The sequence below is a fragment of the Acipenser ruthenus genome, chromosome 32, assembly GCF_902713425.1.
Source record: "Acipenser ruthenus chromosome 32, fAciRut3.2 maternal haplotype, whole genome shotgun sequence".
In the NCBI taxonomy this organism is placed as follows: Eukaryota; Metazoa; Chordata; class Actinopteri; order Acipenseriformes; family Acipenseridae; genus Acipenser; species Acipenser ruthenus.
In genome coordinates this window covers 7,736,303-7,749,187 of record NC_081220.1, presented here as the reverse complement: position 1 = coordinate 7,749,187, position 12,885 = coordinate 7,736,303, and the positions used below count along the sequence as shown (strand labels likewise).

At 42.9% G+C, this 12,885-nt stretch overlaps 7 non-coding genes across 7 annotated transcripts; 4 read left to right on the top strand and 3 right to left on the bottom strand.

Moving 5' to 3' along the window:
- Positions 1-152: 152 nt before the first annotated feature.
- On the bottom strand, positions 153-358 carry LOC131703509 (small nucleolar RNA U3). Its single transcript, XR_009309951.1, has one exon. It is a non-coding gene; the product is annotated as a small nucleolar RNA U3 (small nucleolar RNA).
- A 2,142-nt stretch (positions 359-2,500) lies between these two features.
- trnak-cuu (transfer RNA lysine (anticodon CUU)) lies at positions 2,501-2,573 on the top strand. Its single transcript has one exon. It is a non-coding gene; the product is annotated as a tRNA-Lys (tRNA).
- A 347-nt stretch (positions 2,574-2,920) lies between these two features.
- Positions 2,921-3,031, top strand: trnal-caa (transfer RNA leucine (anticodon CAA)). Its single transcript has 2 exons — positions 2,921-2,958; positions 2,986-3,031. It is a non-coding gene; the product is annotated as a tRNA-Leu (tRNA).
- A 715-nt stretch (positions 3,032-3,746) lies between these two features.
- LOC131703520 (small nucleolar RNA U3) lies at positions 3,747-3,952 on the bottom strand. Its single transcript, XR_009309962.1, has one exon. It is a non-coding gene; the product is annotated as a small nucleolar RNA U3 (small nucleolar RNA).
- Positions 3,953-6,101: 2,149 nt separating this feature from the next.
- trnak-cuu (transfer RNA lysine (anticodon CUU)) lies at positions 6,102-6,174 on the top strand. The gene has a single exon. It is a non-coding gene; the product is annotated as a tRNA-Lys (tRNA).
- Positions 6,175-6,521: 347 nt separating this feature from the next.
- trnal-caa (transfer RNA leucine (anticodon CAA)) lies at positions 6,522-6,632 on the top strand. The gene is made up of 2 exons: positions 6,522-6,559; positions 6,587-6,632. It is a non-coding gene; the product is annotated as a tRNA-Leu (tRNA).
- A 716-nt stretch (positions 6,633-7,348) lies between these two features.
- Positions 7,349-7,554, bottom strand: LOC131703516 (small nucleolar RNA U3). Its single transcript, XR_009309958.1, has one exon. It is a non-coding gene; the product is annotated as a small nucleolar RNA U3 (small nucleolar RNA).
- Between the last annotated feature and the right edge of the window lie 5,331 nt (positions 7,555-12,885).

Genomic DNA, 12,885 nt, shown 5'->3' with positions numbered 1-12,885 from the left:
TATATTTTTATATTGGTCAAGGCCTATTTAAAGTGTTCTTAAATTGTTTTAACATTAGCAATGATCAATTTAAATTTGGTTATTGATTTAAACAACTGAACAATTGTGGGCTTGATGGTTTCTTTTTTCTACGTTTCTACCGGAATGAGATACGCACTCAAAATGTGTCCCCTTCCTTCAACAATCCCCGACTGAAGATTGAAGTGGTCATTACTTGCAGCGAGTAGGTTCCCGATAACAACACTCATTGTCAGCTCGGTGCTGAGAAGAAAACACTGCCACTCCTCCTGGTGGATACCGAGACCAATCCCTTCAAAACATGTTTCATTCTAGAAATGATCCTTGCAAATATAGTCTTAACTTTTATTAGCAGACCTTCGCCCCCAACTGGCAAGCTCTACTTCATATGAAACAATGACTGGGCAACAATGAGGTGTTACATTAACAATACAAACTAACTCGGGACAGCCAAGCCGTTAAAGCATACCTTAAGTTTGTCGCGTGATACAAAAGCAAGTATTGGCATTTTTGCATTGTCTGCCTCGTCAAACAAGCTCGAGCCACAGCACACAACGCTGCTGCATCGGGACACAGATTGTGGATTTATAAGCGACTGAATAAACGAGCTGAGACTACTTTTTAAAGAAATTGAAAACATACCTCTAGTCGAAATATTTGCTATTTAGTTAATTCAATTATTTTTTTAATTTGCAAATCACAGACTACATTGCCAAAATAATAATAATAATAAAAAAAACTAATCTGATTTGCTCGTATCAAGCTGCGATGAAGCCTATGAGAATCGATGGCACCATTAAAGGGGAATTAGCTCAAATGGTAGAGCGCTCGCTTAGCATGCGAGAAGTAGCGGGATCGATGCCCGCATTCTCCAAATAATTTTAAAGTATCTGCGTATTTTGTCCCGGCGCATTATGGAGATAAATACAAAGTGTGACAATTCTTTGTAACAGTGACGCCCACCCTACATGTGTATTTTAATGCACAGTCTGCTAATTTGTAATAATCCCCGGACTGAAAAACTGCAGCGCGTGATATTTTGTAGGTCTTCTTATCTCCTATGTCCGCTAACGCTAGGCACAACGTGCCCGAGTGCTGTAGCAGCAGCCATGAAGCAAGTTAGTTTTTCAGTAGAAATAAAGTTTGTGTGTATGGGTGTTTTGAAAAGCTCAGTTAAATAGCTACGTATTTTGAAATAAGGATGTATTCATTATTATGAACGTTGGCAGAAAGGATATTGTATTAATATTTCCCACGTGTGCTTGACTTGTACAAATCTGATAGAGTTTCAACAAAGGCATTTGACTTGGGTTCATTATGTAGCCTATACTGCCATCTACAGCATTACTGCGGGTGTCGTTTGCTTCTTTTGACAATAATACGGCTGTTTTCACGGAAAACCGTGAGAGCATGTAGTCGTGGCCGAGTGGTTAATGAACAAACAGAGCTGTCAGAAATGGAATTCGAACCCACGCTTCCAGGGTAACTGTGATCTGAACGCAGCGCCTTAGATCGCTCAACCATCCTGAATTACACACGTCTTTTTACAACATTGCAGTACACTGCTGAACCTCCGATGTCTGACGCTGCAGTAAATCAACTCGTGTGTGCGTGTACTTATTCTTTTTCTGTTTATATGAAGGAGGGCGACCTGTTTTGTCGCATTCTATATGGGATTGTAGCAGTCACACCCAGTGATGCCCAGTGAGAGTCCTAATACCGACACTACTAAAAACAAATTAAAAGGTTTGGAATAGGAATGACAACAGAATGACAAAGGCAGAATAACAATTCACAAAGCTATATTACAATGATCCAAGATTCACATAAATCAGTTCAAATAACTATACAATAAAATGTATTAAAGTTGTACTAAAAACAAGGAGGGGAAGTTGAATAAAGCCAGCCAATAGCCACATTTTAAAAGCATGGGGTATTAGACCAACATATAGCAGCGATTACACTTCTCATTAAGAGTGCTAGGTGATTGGAAACAGCTCTTTTCAGCAAGGTTCAACAACAAAAGCCAGATTGTTAATACACACAAGTTTTAACAGTATTAGGGAACGTTAACTGCAACATTGCAGGCTTAACTATATTAGAGCAATTCAACAGCAATACAAGTTTAGTTAAGATAATTAGCAGCAACGTTCAGGTTTAGCAGAGGTGTAGCATAAGTAAACAGAACCAAAAGGTGTGGGGACATTTACCTGCTGCTGGAACACTTTTAATCTAACAAAACAAAATTGATGAGACCGGGATTTAACCACACGTCTCAGAGCTTTATTCAACAGACTAGCTCTCGAATTATCCAACACTTTACTTTTGGAATATACTCACACGGCTGTAACACCGCAGACACAGAAACAGCGCGTCTCCAGAACACTCATCTACAGCAGCAGCACACCGAATCTCAGGTCCCACGCACCTGTCGGTACTTCCTCTCTCGCCCCGCCTGAAACAAAGAAACTTTCTCCTGTCAGCCCGGCTAGCTCAGTCGGTAGAGCATGAGACTCTTAATCTCAGGGTCGTGGGTTCGAGCCCCACGTTGGGCGTCCTTTTTAAATACAAATTGTAGATGTTTCTTCGAGGCAACGGAGCAATGTCTGATTCTGTTCACATTGTATAAAGTATTGCAACACAATTACTTATTGGTCATTGTCATATAGCAATTGCTATTGTAAAATGCGTGCATCCTTTAAAGCTATACCGATATTGAAATAAAGAATCTTTCTTTCGTGGGTTGGCTTCAATCTGTTTCTTTTTTTACACTTGTCATTACATCATTCATGGAGCAAGTTTGTATGTGCGTAATAAACCCAATCGGGCCTTGATACAATAGACAACCCTAGTCTGTGCTGAAATGAAATAATGCGGTTTTCTACTATCGCAAACGCAGCTTGTCAGAATGGCCGAGAGGTCTAAGGCGCCAGACTCAAGGACTCTGTCTTTCCAAAGAATTGTGTGTTCTGGTCTCCGAATGGAGGCGTGGGTTCAAATCCCACTTCTGACAGTTCACTTTTACTTATTTTTTAAATGAATAAATATGTTCATTTTACTATAAAAGATTGTTTCAAGGAAATCAACAGCTGATACCAAACTCTTGTCAGCACTCAATACCATTTTAATTTCCATTTTAAATCGGACTAAAATAGCGTTCTAACACAGATTGCATTTTTGCTGTAAACTGGCTACTTGTTGAAGTCACTGAAAAATATTTTGTGTAGAAACATGTGTTATTTAACTAAAGATTGTTTTAATATTTCAAATAACACATTACTTTGAAAAACATCTCCGACTGCCACTGGATCGTGGTCTCAGGCTGGGATGCGGACCATTGAGAACAGTACAAACGATCTATTAGTGGAAGTAGCTTACATGAGAAATGCCCTCGTTTAACATGCTAGGATGATCGACTTCGGTATTCTCCAACTGCTGTTTACATTTTCTAACACGTTATGAGGACGAATACAAAGGTTGACAGCTTCCTTGTAAGTGGGGGTAAGCACAAGTTATTTTCAGATGTAATGTCTATTTTAAACTCAATCTAGTCCTGCGTAGTGCAAAAGACATTGCTATATTTTTATATTAGTCAAGCCCTATTTAAAGTGTTCATAAATTGTTTTAACATTAGCAATGATCAATTTAAATTTGGTTATTGATTTAAACAACTGAACAATTGTGGGCTTGATGGTTTCTTTTTTCTACGTTTCTACCGGAATGAGATACGCACTCAAAATGTGTCCCCTTCCTTCAACAATCCCCGACTGAAGATTGAAGTGGTCATTACTTGCAGCGAGTAGGTTCCCGATAACAACACTCATTGTCAGCTCGGTGCTGAGAAGAAAACACTGCCACTCCTCCTGGTGGATACCGAGACCAATCCCTTCAAAACATGTTTCATTCTAGAAATGATCCTTGCAAATATAGTCTCAACTTTTATTAGCAGACCTTCGCCCCCAACTGGCAAGCTCTACTTCATATGAAACAATGACTGGGCAACAACGAGGTGTTACATTAACAATACAAACTAACTCGAGACAGCCAAGCCGTTAAAGCATACCTTAAGTTTGTCGCGTGATACAAAAGCAAGTATTGGCATTTTTGCATTGTCTGCCTCGTCAAACAAGCTCGAGCCACAGCACACAACGCTGCTGCATCGGGACACAGATTGTGGATTTATAAGCGACTGAATAAACGAGCTGAGACTACTTTTTAAAGAAATTGAAAACATACCTCTAGTCGAAATATTTGCTATTTAGTTAATTCAATAATTTTTTTAATTTGCAAATCACAGACTACATTGCCAAAATAATAATAATAAAAAATAAAAAAAAAACTAATCTGATTTGCTCGTATCAAGCTGCGATGAAGCCTATGAGAATCGGTGGCACCATTAAAGGGGAATTAGCTCAAATGGTAGAGCGCTCGCTTAGCATGCGAGAAGTAGCTGGATCGATGCCCGCATTCTCCAAATAATTTTAAAGTATCTGCGTATTTTGTCCTGGCGCATTATGGAGATAAATACAAAGTGTGACAATTCTTTGTAACAGTGACGCCCACCCTACATGTGTATTTTAATGCACAGTCTGCTAATTTGTAATAATCCCCGGACTGAAAAACTGCAGCGCGTGATATTTTGTAGGTCTTCTTATCTCCTATGTCCGCTAACGCTAGGCACAACGTGCCCGAGTGCTGTAGCAGCAGCCATGAAGCAAGTTAGTTTTTCAGTAGAAATAAAGTTTTTGTGTATGGGTGTTTTGAAAAGCTCAGTTAAATAGCTACGTATTTTGAAATAAGGATGTATTCATTATTATGAACGTTGGCAGAAAGGATATTGTATTAATATTTCCCACGTGTGCTTGACTTGTACAAATCTGATAGAGTTTCAACAAAGGCATTTGACTTGGGTTCATTATGTAGCCTATACTGCCATCTACAGCATTACTGCGGGTGTCGTTTGCTTCTTTTGACAATAATACGGCTGTTTTCACGGAAAACCGTGAGAGCATGTAGTCGTGGCCGAGTGGTTAATGAACAAACAGAGCTGTCAGAAATGGAATTCGAACCCACGCTTCCAGGGTAACTGTGATCTGAACGCAGCGCCTTAGATCGCTCAACCATCCTGAATTACACACGTCTTTTTACAACATTGCAGTACACTGCTGAACCTCCGATGTCTGACGCTGCAGTAAATCAACTCGTGTGTGCGTGTACTTATTCTTTTTCTGTTTATATGAAGGAGGGCGACCTGTTTTGTCGCATTCTATATGGGATTGTAGCAGTCACACCCAGTGATGCCCAGTGAGAGTCCTAATACCGACACTACTAAAAACAAATTAAAAGGTTTGGAATAGGAATGACAACAGAATGACAAAGGCAGAATAACAATTCACAAAGCTATATTACAATGATCCAAGATTCACATAAATCAGTTCAAATAACTATACAATAAAATGTATTAAAGTTGTACTAAAAACAAGGAGGGGAAGTTGAATAAAGCCAGCCAATAGCCACATTTTAAAAGCATGGGGTATTAGACCAACATATAGCAGCGATTACACTTCTCATTAAGAGTGCTAGGTGATTGGAAACAGCTCTTCCCAGCAAGGGTTCAACAACAAAAGCCAGATTGTTAATACACACAAGTTTTAACAGTATTAGGGAACGTTAGCTGCAACATTGCAGGCTTAACTATATTAGAGCAATTCAACAGCAATACAAGTTTAGTTAAGATAATTAGCAGCAACGTTCAGGTTTAGCAGCGGTGTAGCATAAGTAAACAGAACCAAAAGGTGTGGGGACATTTACCTGCTGCTTGAACACTTTTAATCTAACAAAACAAAATTGATGAGACCGGGATTTAACCACACGTCTCAGAGCTTTATTCAACAGACTAGCTCTCGAATTATCCAACACTTTACTTTTGGAATATACTCACACGGCTGTAACACCGCAGACACAGAAACAGCGCGTCTCCAGAACACTCATCTACAGCAGCAGCACACCGAATCTCAGGTCCCACGCACCTGTCGGTACTTCCTCTCTCGCCCCGCCTGAAACAAAGAAACTTTCTCCTGTCAGCCCGGCTAGCTCAGTCGGTAGAGCATGAGACTCTTAATCTCAGGGTCGTGGGTTCGAGCCCCACGTTGGGCGTCCTTTTTAAATACAAATTGTAGATGTTTCTTCGAGGCAACGGAGCAATGTCTGATTCTGTTCACATTGTATAAAGTATTGCAACACAATTACTTATTGGTCATTGTCATATAGCAATTGCTATTGTAAAATGCGTGCATCCTTTAAAGCTATACCGATATTGAAATAAAGAATCTTTCTTTCGTGGGTTTGCTTCAATCTGTTTCTTTTTTTACACTTGTCATTACATCATTCATGGAGCAAGTTTGTATGTGCGTAATAAACCCAATCGGGCCTTGATACAATAGACAACCCTAGTCTGTGCTGAAATGAAATAATGCGGTTTTCTACTATCGCAAACGCAGCTTGTCAGAATGGCCGAGTGGTCTAAGGCGCCAGACTCAAGGACTCTGTCTTTCCAAAGAATTGTGTGTTCTGGTCTCCGAATGGAGGCGTGGGTTCAAATCCTACTTCTGACAGTTCACTTTTACTTATTTTTAAAATGAATAAATATGTTCATTTTACTATAAAAGATTGTTTCAAGGAAATCAACAGCTGATACCAAACTCTTGTCAGCACTCAATACCATTTTAATTTCCATTTTAAATCGGACTAAAATAGCGTTCTAACACAGATTGCATTTTTGCTGTAAACTGGCTACTTGTTGAATTCACTGAAAAATATTTTGTGTAGAAACATGTGTTATTTAACTAAAGATTGTTTTAATATTTCAAATAAAACATTACTTTGAAAAACATCTCCGACTGCCACTGGATCGTGGTCTCAGGCTGGGATCCGGACCATTGAGAACAGTACAAACGATCTATTAGTGGAAGTAGCTTACATGAGAAATGCCCTCGTTTAACATGCTAGGATGATCGACTTCGGTATTCTCCAACTGCTGTTTACATTTTCTAACACGTTATGAGGACGAATACAAAGGTTGACAGCTTCCTTGTAAGTGGGGGTAAGCACAAGTTATTTTCAGATGTAATGTCTATTTTAAACTCAATCTAGTCCTGCGTAGTGCAAAAGACATTGCTATATTTTTTATATTAGTCAAGCCCTATTTAAAGTGTTCTTAAATTGTTTTAACATTAGCAATGATCAATTTAAATTTGGTTATTGATTTAAACAACTGAACAATTGTGGGCTTGATGGTTACTTTTTTCTACGTTTCTACCGGAATGAGATACGCACTCAAAATGTGCCCCCTTCCTTCAACAATCCCCGACTGAAGATTGAAGTGGTCATTACTTGCAGCGAGTAGGTTCCCGATAACAACACTCATTGTCAGCTCGGTGCTGAGAAGAAAACACTGCCACTCCTCCTGGTGGATACCGAGACCAATCCCTTCAAAACATGTTTCATTCTAGAAATGATCCTTGCAAATATAGTCTTAACTTTTATTAGCAGACCTTCGCCCCCAACTGGCAAGCTCTACTTCATATGAAACAATGACTGGGCAACAATGAGGTGTTACATTAACAATACAAACTAACTCGAGACAGCCAAGCCGTTAAAGCATACCTTAAGTTTCTCGCATGATACAAAAGCAAGTATTGGCATTTTTGCATTGTCTGCCTCGTCAAACAAGCTCGATTCACAGCACACAACGCTGCTGCATCGGGACACAGATTGTGGATTTATAAGCGACTGAATAAACGAGCTGAGACTACTTTTTAAAGAAATTGAAAACATACCTCTAGTCGAAATATTTGCTATTTAGTTAATTCAATAATTTTTTAAATTTGCAAATCACAGACTACATTGCCAAAATAATAATAAAAAAAAAAAAAAAACTAATCTGATTTGCTCGTATCAAGCTGCGATGAAGCCTATGAGAATCGGTGGCACCATTAAAGGGGAATTAGCTCAAATGGTAGAGCGCTCGCTTAGCATGTGAGAAGTAGCGGGATCGATGCCCGCATTCTCCAAATAATTTTAAAGTATCTGCGTATTTTGTCCTGGCGCATTATGGAGATAAATACAAAGTGTGACAATTCTTTGTAACAGTGACGCCCACCCTACATGTGTATTTTAATGCACAGTCTGCTAATTTGTAATAATCCCCGGACTGAAAAACTGCAGCGCGTGATATTTTGTAGGTCTTCTTATCTCCTATGTCCGCTAACGCTAGGCACAACGTGCCCGAGTGCTGTAGCAGCAGCCATGAAGCAAGTTAGTTTTTCAGTAGAAATAAAGTTTTTTTGTATGTGTAACCCTTATTAAAACTACAGTGCATGCAGGACCACACGGTTACGTAATGGGCAGCTAGGCTGCGTCTCCTCCTAAATATTAGTTTCGGTTTGAATGAATTACTGTGAATAAAACAACCTGTTGTTTTAGCGTACTCTGCGTTGTGTTGTGTATTATTATTTGTTCGACCCAGACCACAATCACTCTGGCTCAGACTCAGGTACAACAGAGTTTATTTTTTGCTCATCTCCTGCAAACGAAACCAAGTATAGCAGACAGACATCAGCACACTGTTGCACAGCCGGAGCCATTTTACAAACTAACTCCAGTATGCTGATGTAAATTACCCACATGGAGAAGAAACAGGAAGTGTCCCAGAATTCCCTACCAGTTTGTAGTTTATTTGCTAACTTCTTAAACTAGCTGGCTACACAGAAAAGGACGCCCTCGTCTTACATGTTAATGCAAACGTATGTCACAACTGTTGCAAACTCTAAAGTCTCTGGGAATCCGCAGGGCCTGTTTCTTCTTTTGGGTTTCCCAGATTTGCCTGCCCCTAGCAATCTTCTGGCAATATCGGCACTGTTCAGAACCTAGAGTCTCTGCGTGGTGCTCTAAAGATAACCTATTAGGTGGCCTCCTCTGCCGAGTGGAGCGGCGGAGTTCGATGTTTCCTGGGGCCTGGCCCATGGCAGGCGGACCTGCTCTGGCCTGGCTACGGATACTTAAAATCTCCGGGGTCTGGCTCGGGGCGGATGGACCCTCCGGGGTCTGGCTCGGGGCGGATGGACCCTCCGGGGTCTGGCTCGGGGCAGATGGACCCTCCGGTCCTGACAACTCACTACCTAAACAGATGTGGTCTGGGTTGTGCGTTTCTGAATAGTCAGCCCCTATTTCTGTATCATGATAACCCCTTTCCCAGCTAAGCTGACTGTCATTATCGCTATCGTCTCTATCGCTGAGAAATGGATGGGTGCCCAAGCCCATGTGTCTGCTAGGTGCGAGTGCAATTGATTTAGGGAGCTTCTCTGTTCCTATGCTATCAATCTGATTCCCCCGGTTTCTTGCTTGTGACCCTACCTCTACATATAAGTTTTCCTCATCCTCAGAGGTGTCTATTTCAAAATTTGACCTTACGTGGCTAGTGTTCGAACCCTGATCATCCATACAGGTAAGCTGCTTGGTATTGTTTAATGGGAGAAACATACAGGGCGTCAGTAAGTTTTGGTGAATAACTCTTTCCCCCCCTCCCGTTTCAGGACACACAACGTATACTGGCAGATCAGATTGTTTACGAACTACAATGTGCGGTATTTTCTCCCACTTGTCTCCCAATTTTTGTTTTCCTCTAGCACTTTTATTTGCCACTAGGACACGGTCTCCTGGTCTCAAGGTAATTTCTTTTGCTTTCTGATCGTAATACCGTTTCTGACGGCGCTTGGATCTTTCAGATTCCAACGTTGCTTGCTTGTAAGCCAACTCCAGTCTACTACGGAGACTTGACACGTATTCCTCTGGCTCTGATTCCTCCTCCTCCTGGCATGGGAGCCCCAAAGCCAAATCCACTTTAAGACGAGGATGTCTGCCATACATGAGGAAGTAGGGTGAGAAGCCTGTGGACTCATGACGGGTGCAGTTATATGCGTGGACCATGGGTTCAACGTACTCCTTCCAGTTTGACTTCTGGTGAGGTTCCAGAGTGCCCAGCATGTTCATCAAGGTTCTGTTAAACCTTTCAGTGGTACCATTACCTTGTGGGTGGTAGGGAGTGGTTCTGCTTTTGGCTACCCCCATTGCTTTCCAGAGTTGGCGCAGGAGACCACTCTCAAAGTTCCTCCCTTGGTCAGTGTGTATCCTTTCGGGAATCCCGTAATGGCAAATGAAATGTTTCCACATAACCTTGGCTATGGTAGCTGCTCTCTGGTCAGGAGTAGGATAAGCCTGAGCATAGCGTGTAAAGTGATCGGTAACTACCAGGATATTTTCTATACCCCCTTTGCAGCGCTCCAAGGTGAGAAAATCCAGGCATACAAGCTCTAAAGGCCTAGTCGTGTGAATAGAGATCAGGGGTGCACGGGCGCCCTGTGAACTTTTCCTTAGGCAGCATCTTTCACATGATTCACACCAGTGTTGGATAGTGGAAAACATAGCTGGCCAATAGCATCGTGCACGCATAAGATCTACGGTTCGTTCCATCCCCAAGTGGCCCATGTCGGTGTGTAGCATGTCGAATACTTCCCGCCTTAGCTTTTCAGGCAGCACCACCTGTCTAACTTCATTCCCTTCTGGCGACTTGAATGTTCTATAGAGGATGTCCTCTTCAAACGTCAGCTTGTTCCACTGTCTCAGCATCGCTCTGACAAGGGGCTCCTCCTGCTTCCTCTTCCTTACACTTGATGCCCGTCCAGCCTTGAAGTAACGCAGCACAACGGAGATTACTGGGTCCTTTTCTTGATGTCTCCTAAGCTCCTCCCTAGGCAGTCTGGGGATGACCTCAGCCCACTGACTGGGTGGTGCAGTGCTGGATAGAGTATTTCTGGTGGAGTTAAATTCCCCTTGGTCTGAAGTGCTAGCGGTATTGACATTACAACCGACCTTCAGTATGCTTGCAATTTCAGCTCTCGGCATGCGTGAGAGGCCATCTGCGTTCGCGTTGCTCTTTCCCGGGCGGTATTTTATCTCGAAGTCAAACTCCGCTAGCTTTGCAACCCACCGTTGCCCTGTTGCATCAAGGTGGGCAGTACTGGTTACATATACCAACGGGTTGTTGTCAGTCAACACGGTGAAACGGTGCTCTAACAGGTAGTCCCTCAGCTTCTCAGCTACTGCCCACTTCAAAGCCAGGAACTCAAGTTTGTGAGCCGGGTACCTTTTCTCGGAGGGGGTGAGACAGCGGCTGGCGTACGCAATTACCCTCTCTTTGCCGGACTGCACCTGGGCCAGCACTGCACCTAACCCCTCTGTTGAAGCATCCATCTGGAGAACAAATGGAAGGCTGTAGTCGGCGTACCCTAAGACGGGTGCTGTTGTCAATCTCTCCTTCAGCTCAGTGAATGCTTGATCACATTGCCCTGTCCAACTGAATGGTGGTGGCCTCCCGGCCGGTTTGTGGGGCCGTTTTCCCTTCTTAGGGGACCCTGCGGTCAGGTGAAAGAGGGGTGCTGCTAAACTGGAGTAATTTTTTATAAATCTCCGGTAATAACCGGAGAACCCCAAAAATTGCGCTACCTCCTTCCTGTCTGTCGGGGTCTTCCAGTTCCGCACCTGCTGTATTTTCTCTGGGTCGGTGGCTATACCACCGGCTGACACCACATGTCCCAAATATTTAACCTCTTTCCGGAGCAGGTGGCACTTCTTAGGTTTTAACTTAAGCCGGAACTGGCGCAGCCGGTCAAAAACTAACTGCAGGCGCTCTAGGTGCTCGTCAAATGTTCGGGAGAATACAATGACATCATCTAAGTATATCAGCACAGCTGAAAAATTTAGGTCTCCCAGGCAGTGAGTCATCAGTCTTTGGAAGGTGGCTGGTGCATTCTGCAGGCCAAAAGGCATTCGGTTGCACTCAAACAGGCCCATGGGTGTAGTGAATGCAGTTTTGGGCTTGTCGTGTTCAGCCACCTCTACCTGCCAGTAGCCGGAAGTGAGATCCAGTGTGGAGTAGAATTCAGCATCACCAAGAGCATCCAAGGCCTCCTCAATACGGGGCATAGGGAATGCATCTCTCACCGTCTTTGCATTTAGTTGTCTGTAGTCAATGCAGACTCGGATTGAGCCGTCTTTCTTCCTGGCCACTACAATGGGTGAGGCATAAGGGCTCTGACTTGATCTAATGGCTCCCGCTTCAACCATATCCTGTAGATGTCATCTAACCTCCTGAAACTGGGCTGGTGGGATCCTACGGTAAGGCTGGCGCATGGGCTTGTTATCAATCAATGGTATTTCATGCTTGACAGCGGATGTACATCCAAGGTCGAACTGATTAACTGAAAACACATCAGAGTTCCTCCGGAGCAGTTCTTCCAGCTTTTCCTGTTGTTCCTGGTTCAGCACTGCTGCCTCCTTCAAATCCATCTCCGGAATGTCCGATTGAACTGGTGCTTTATCTGGTGGGGAAGAACTTTGTTGATCATGCGATGAACCGGCTGTGCTACCTAGATCTGGGGTAGGGTCAGAGGGAACCACTGTTTCTACGCTGCTCAGTGCAGAGATGCTAGCTACTGTCTGGCCCCTTTTTATAACAATATTGTATGTGCTTTGATTGTAGAGGTGCACTAGAGTCCGCCCATGGACCACATCTGCCACTGCTTCTTCCACCACCATGTTTTTAATAAACTGTTTGCCATCTGGAGGTCTGATAAGTACAGTGTATGGACTCCTATCACGAGACCATGGAGACTTGACTGTTATGCATCTGTGTTCCCCAGGCTTAATTTTCACTGGCTGTTTTCCTGCATAACGAACTTGTGACACCGTCTGGGGCTCCCTTCCGGGTGACTTCACCCTCACCTGTTGGTAGGCAGCATGCCAGGCTGG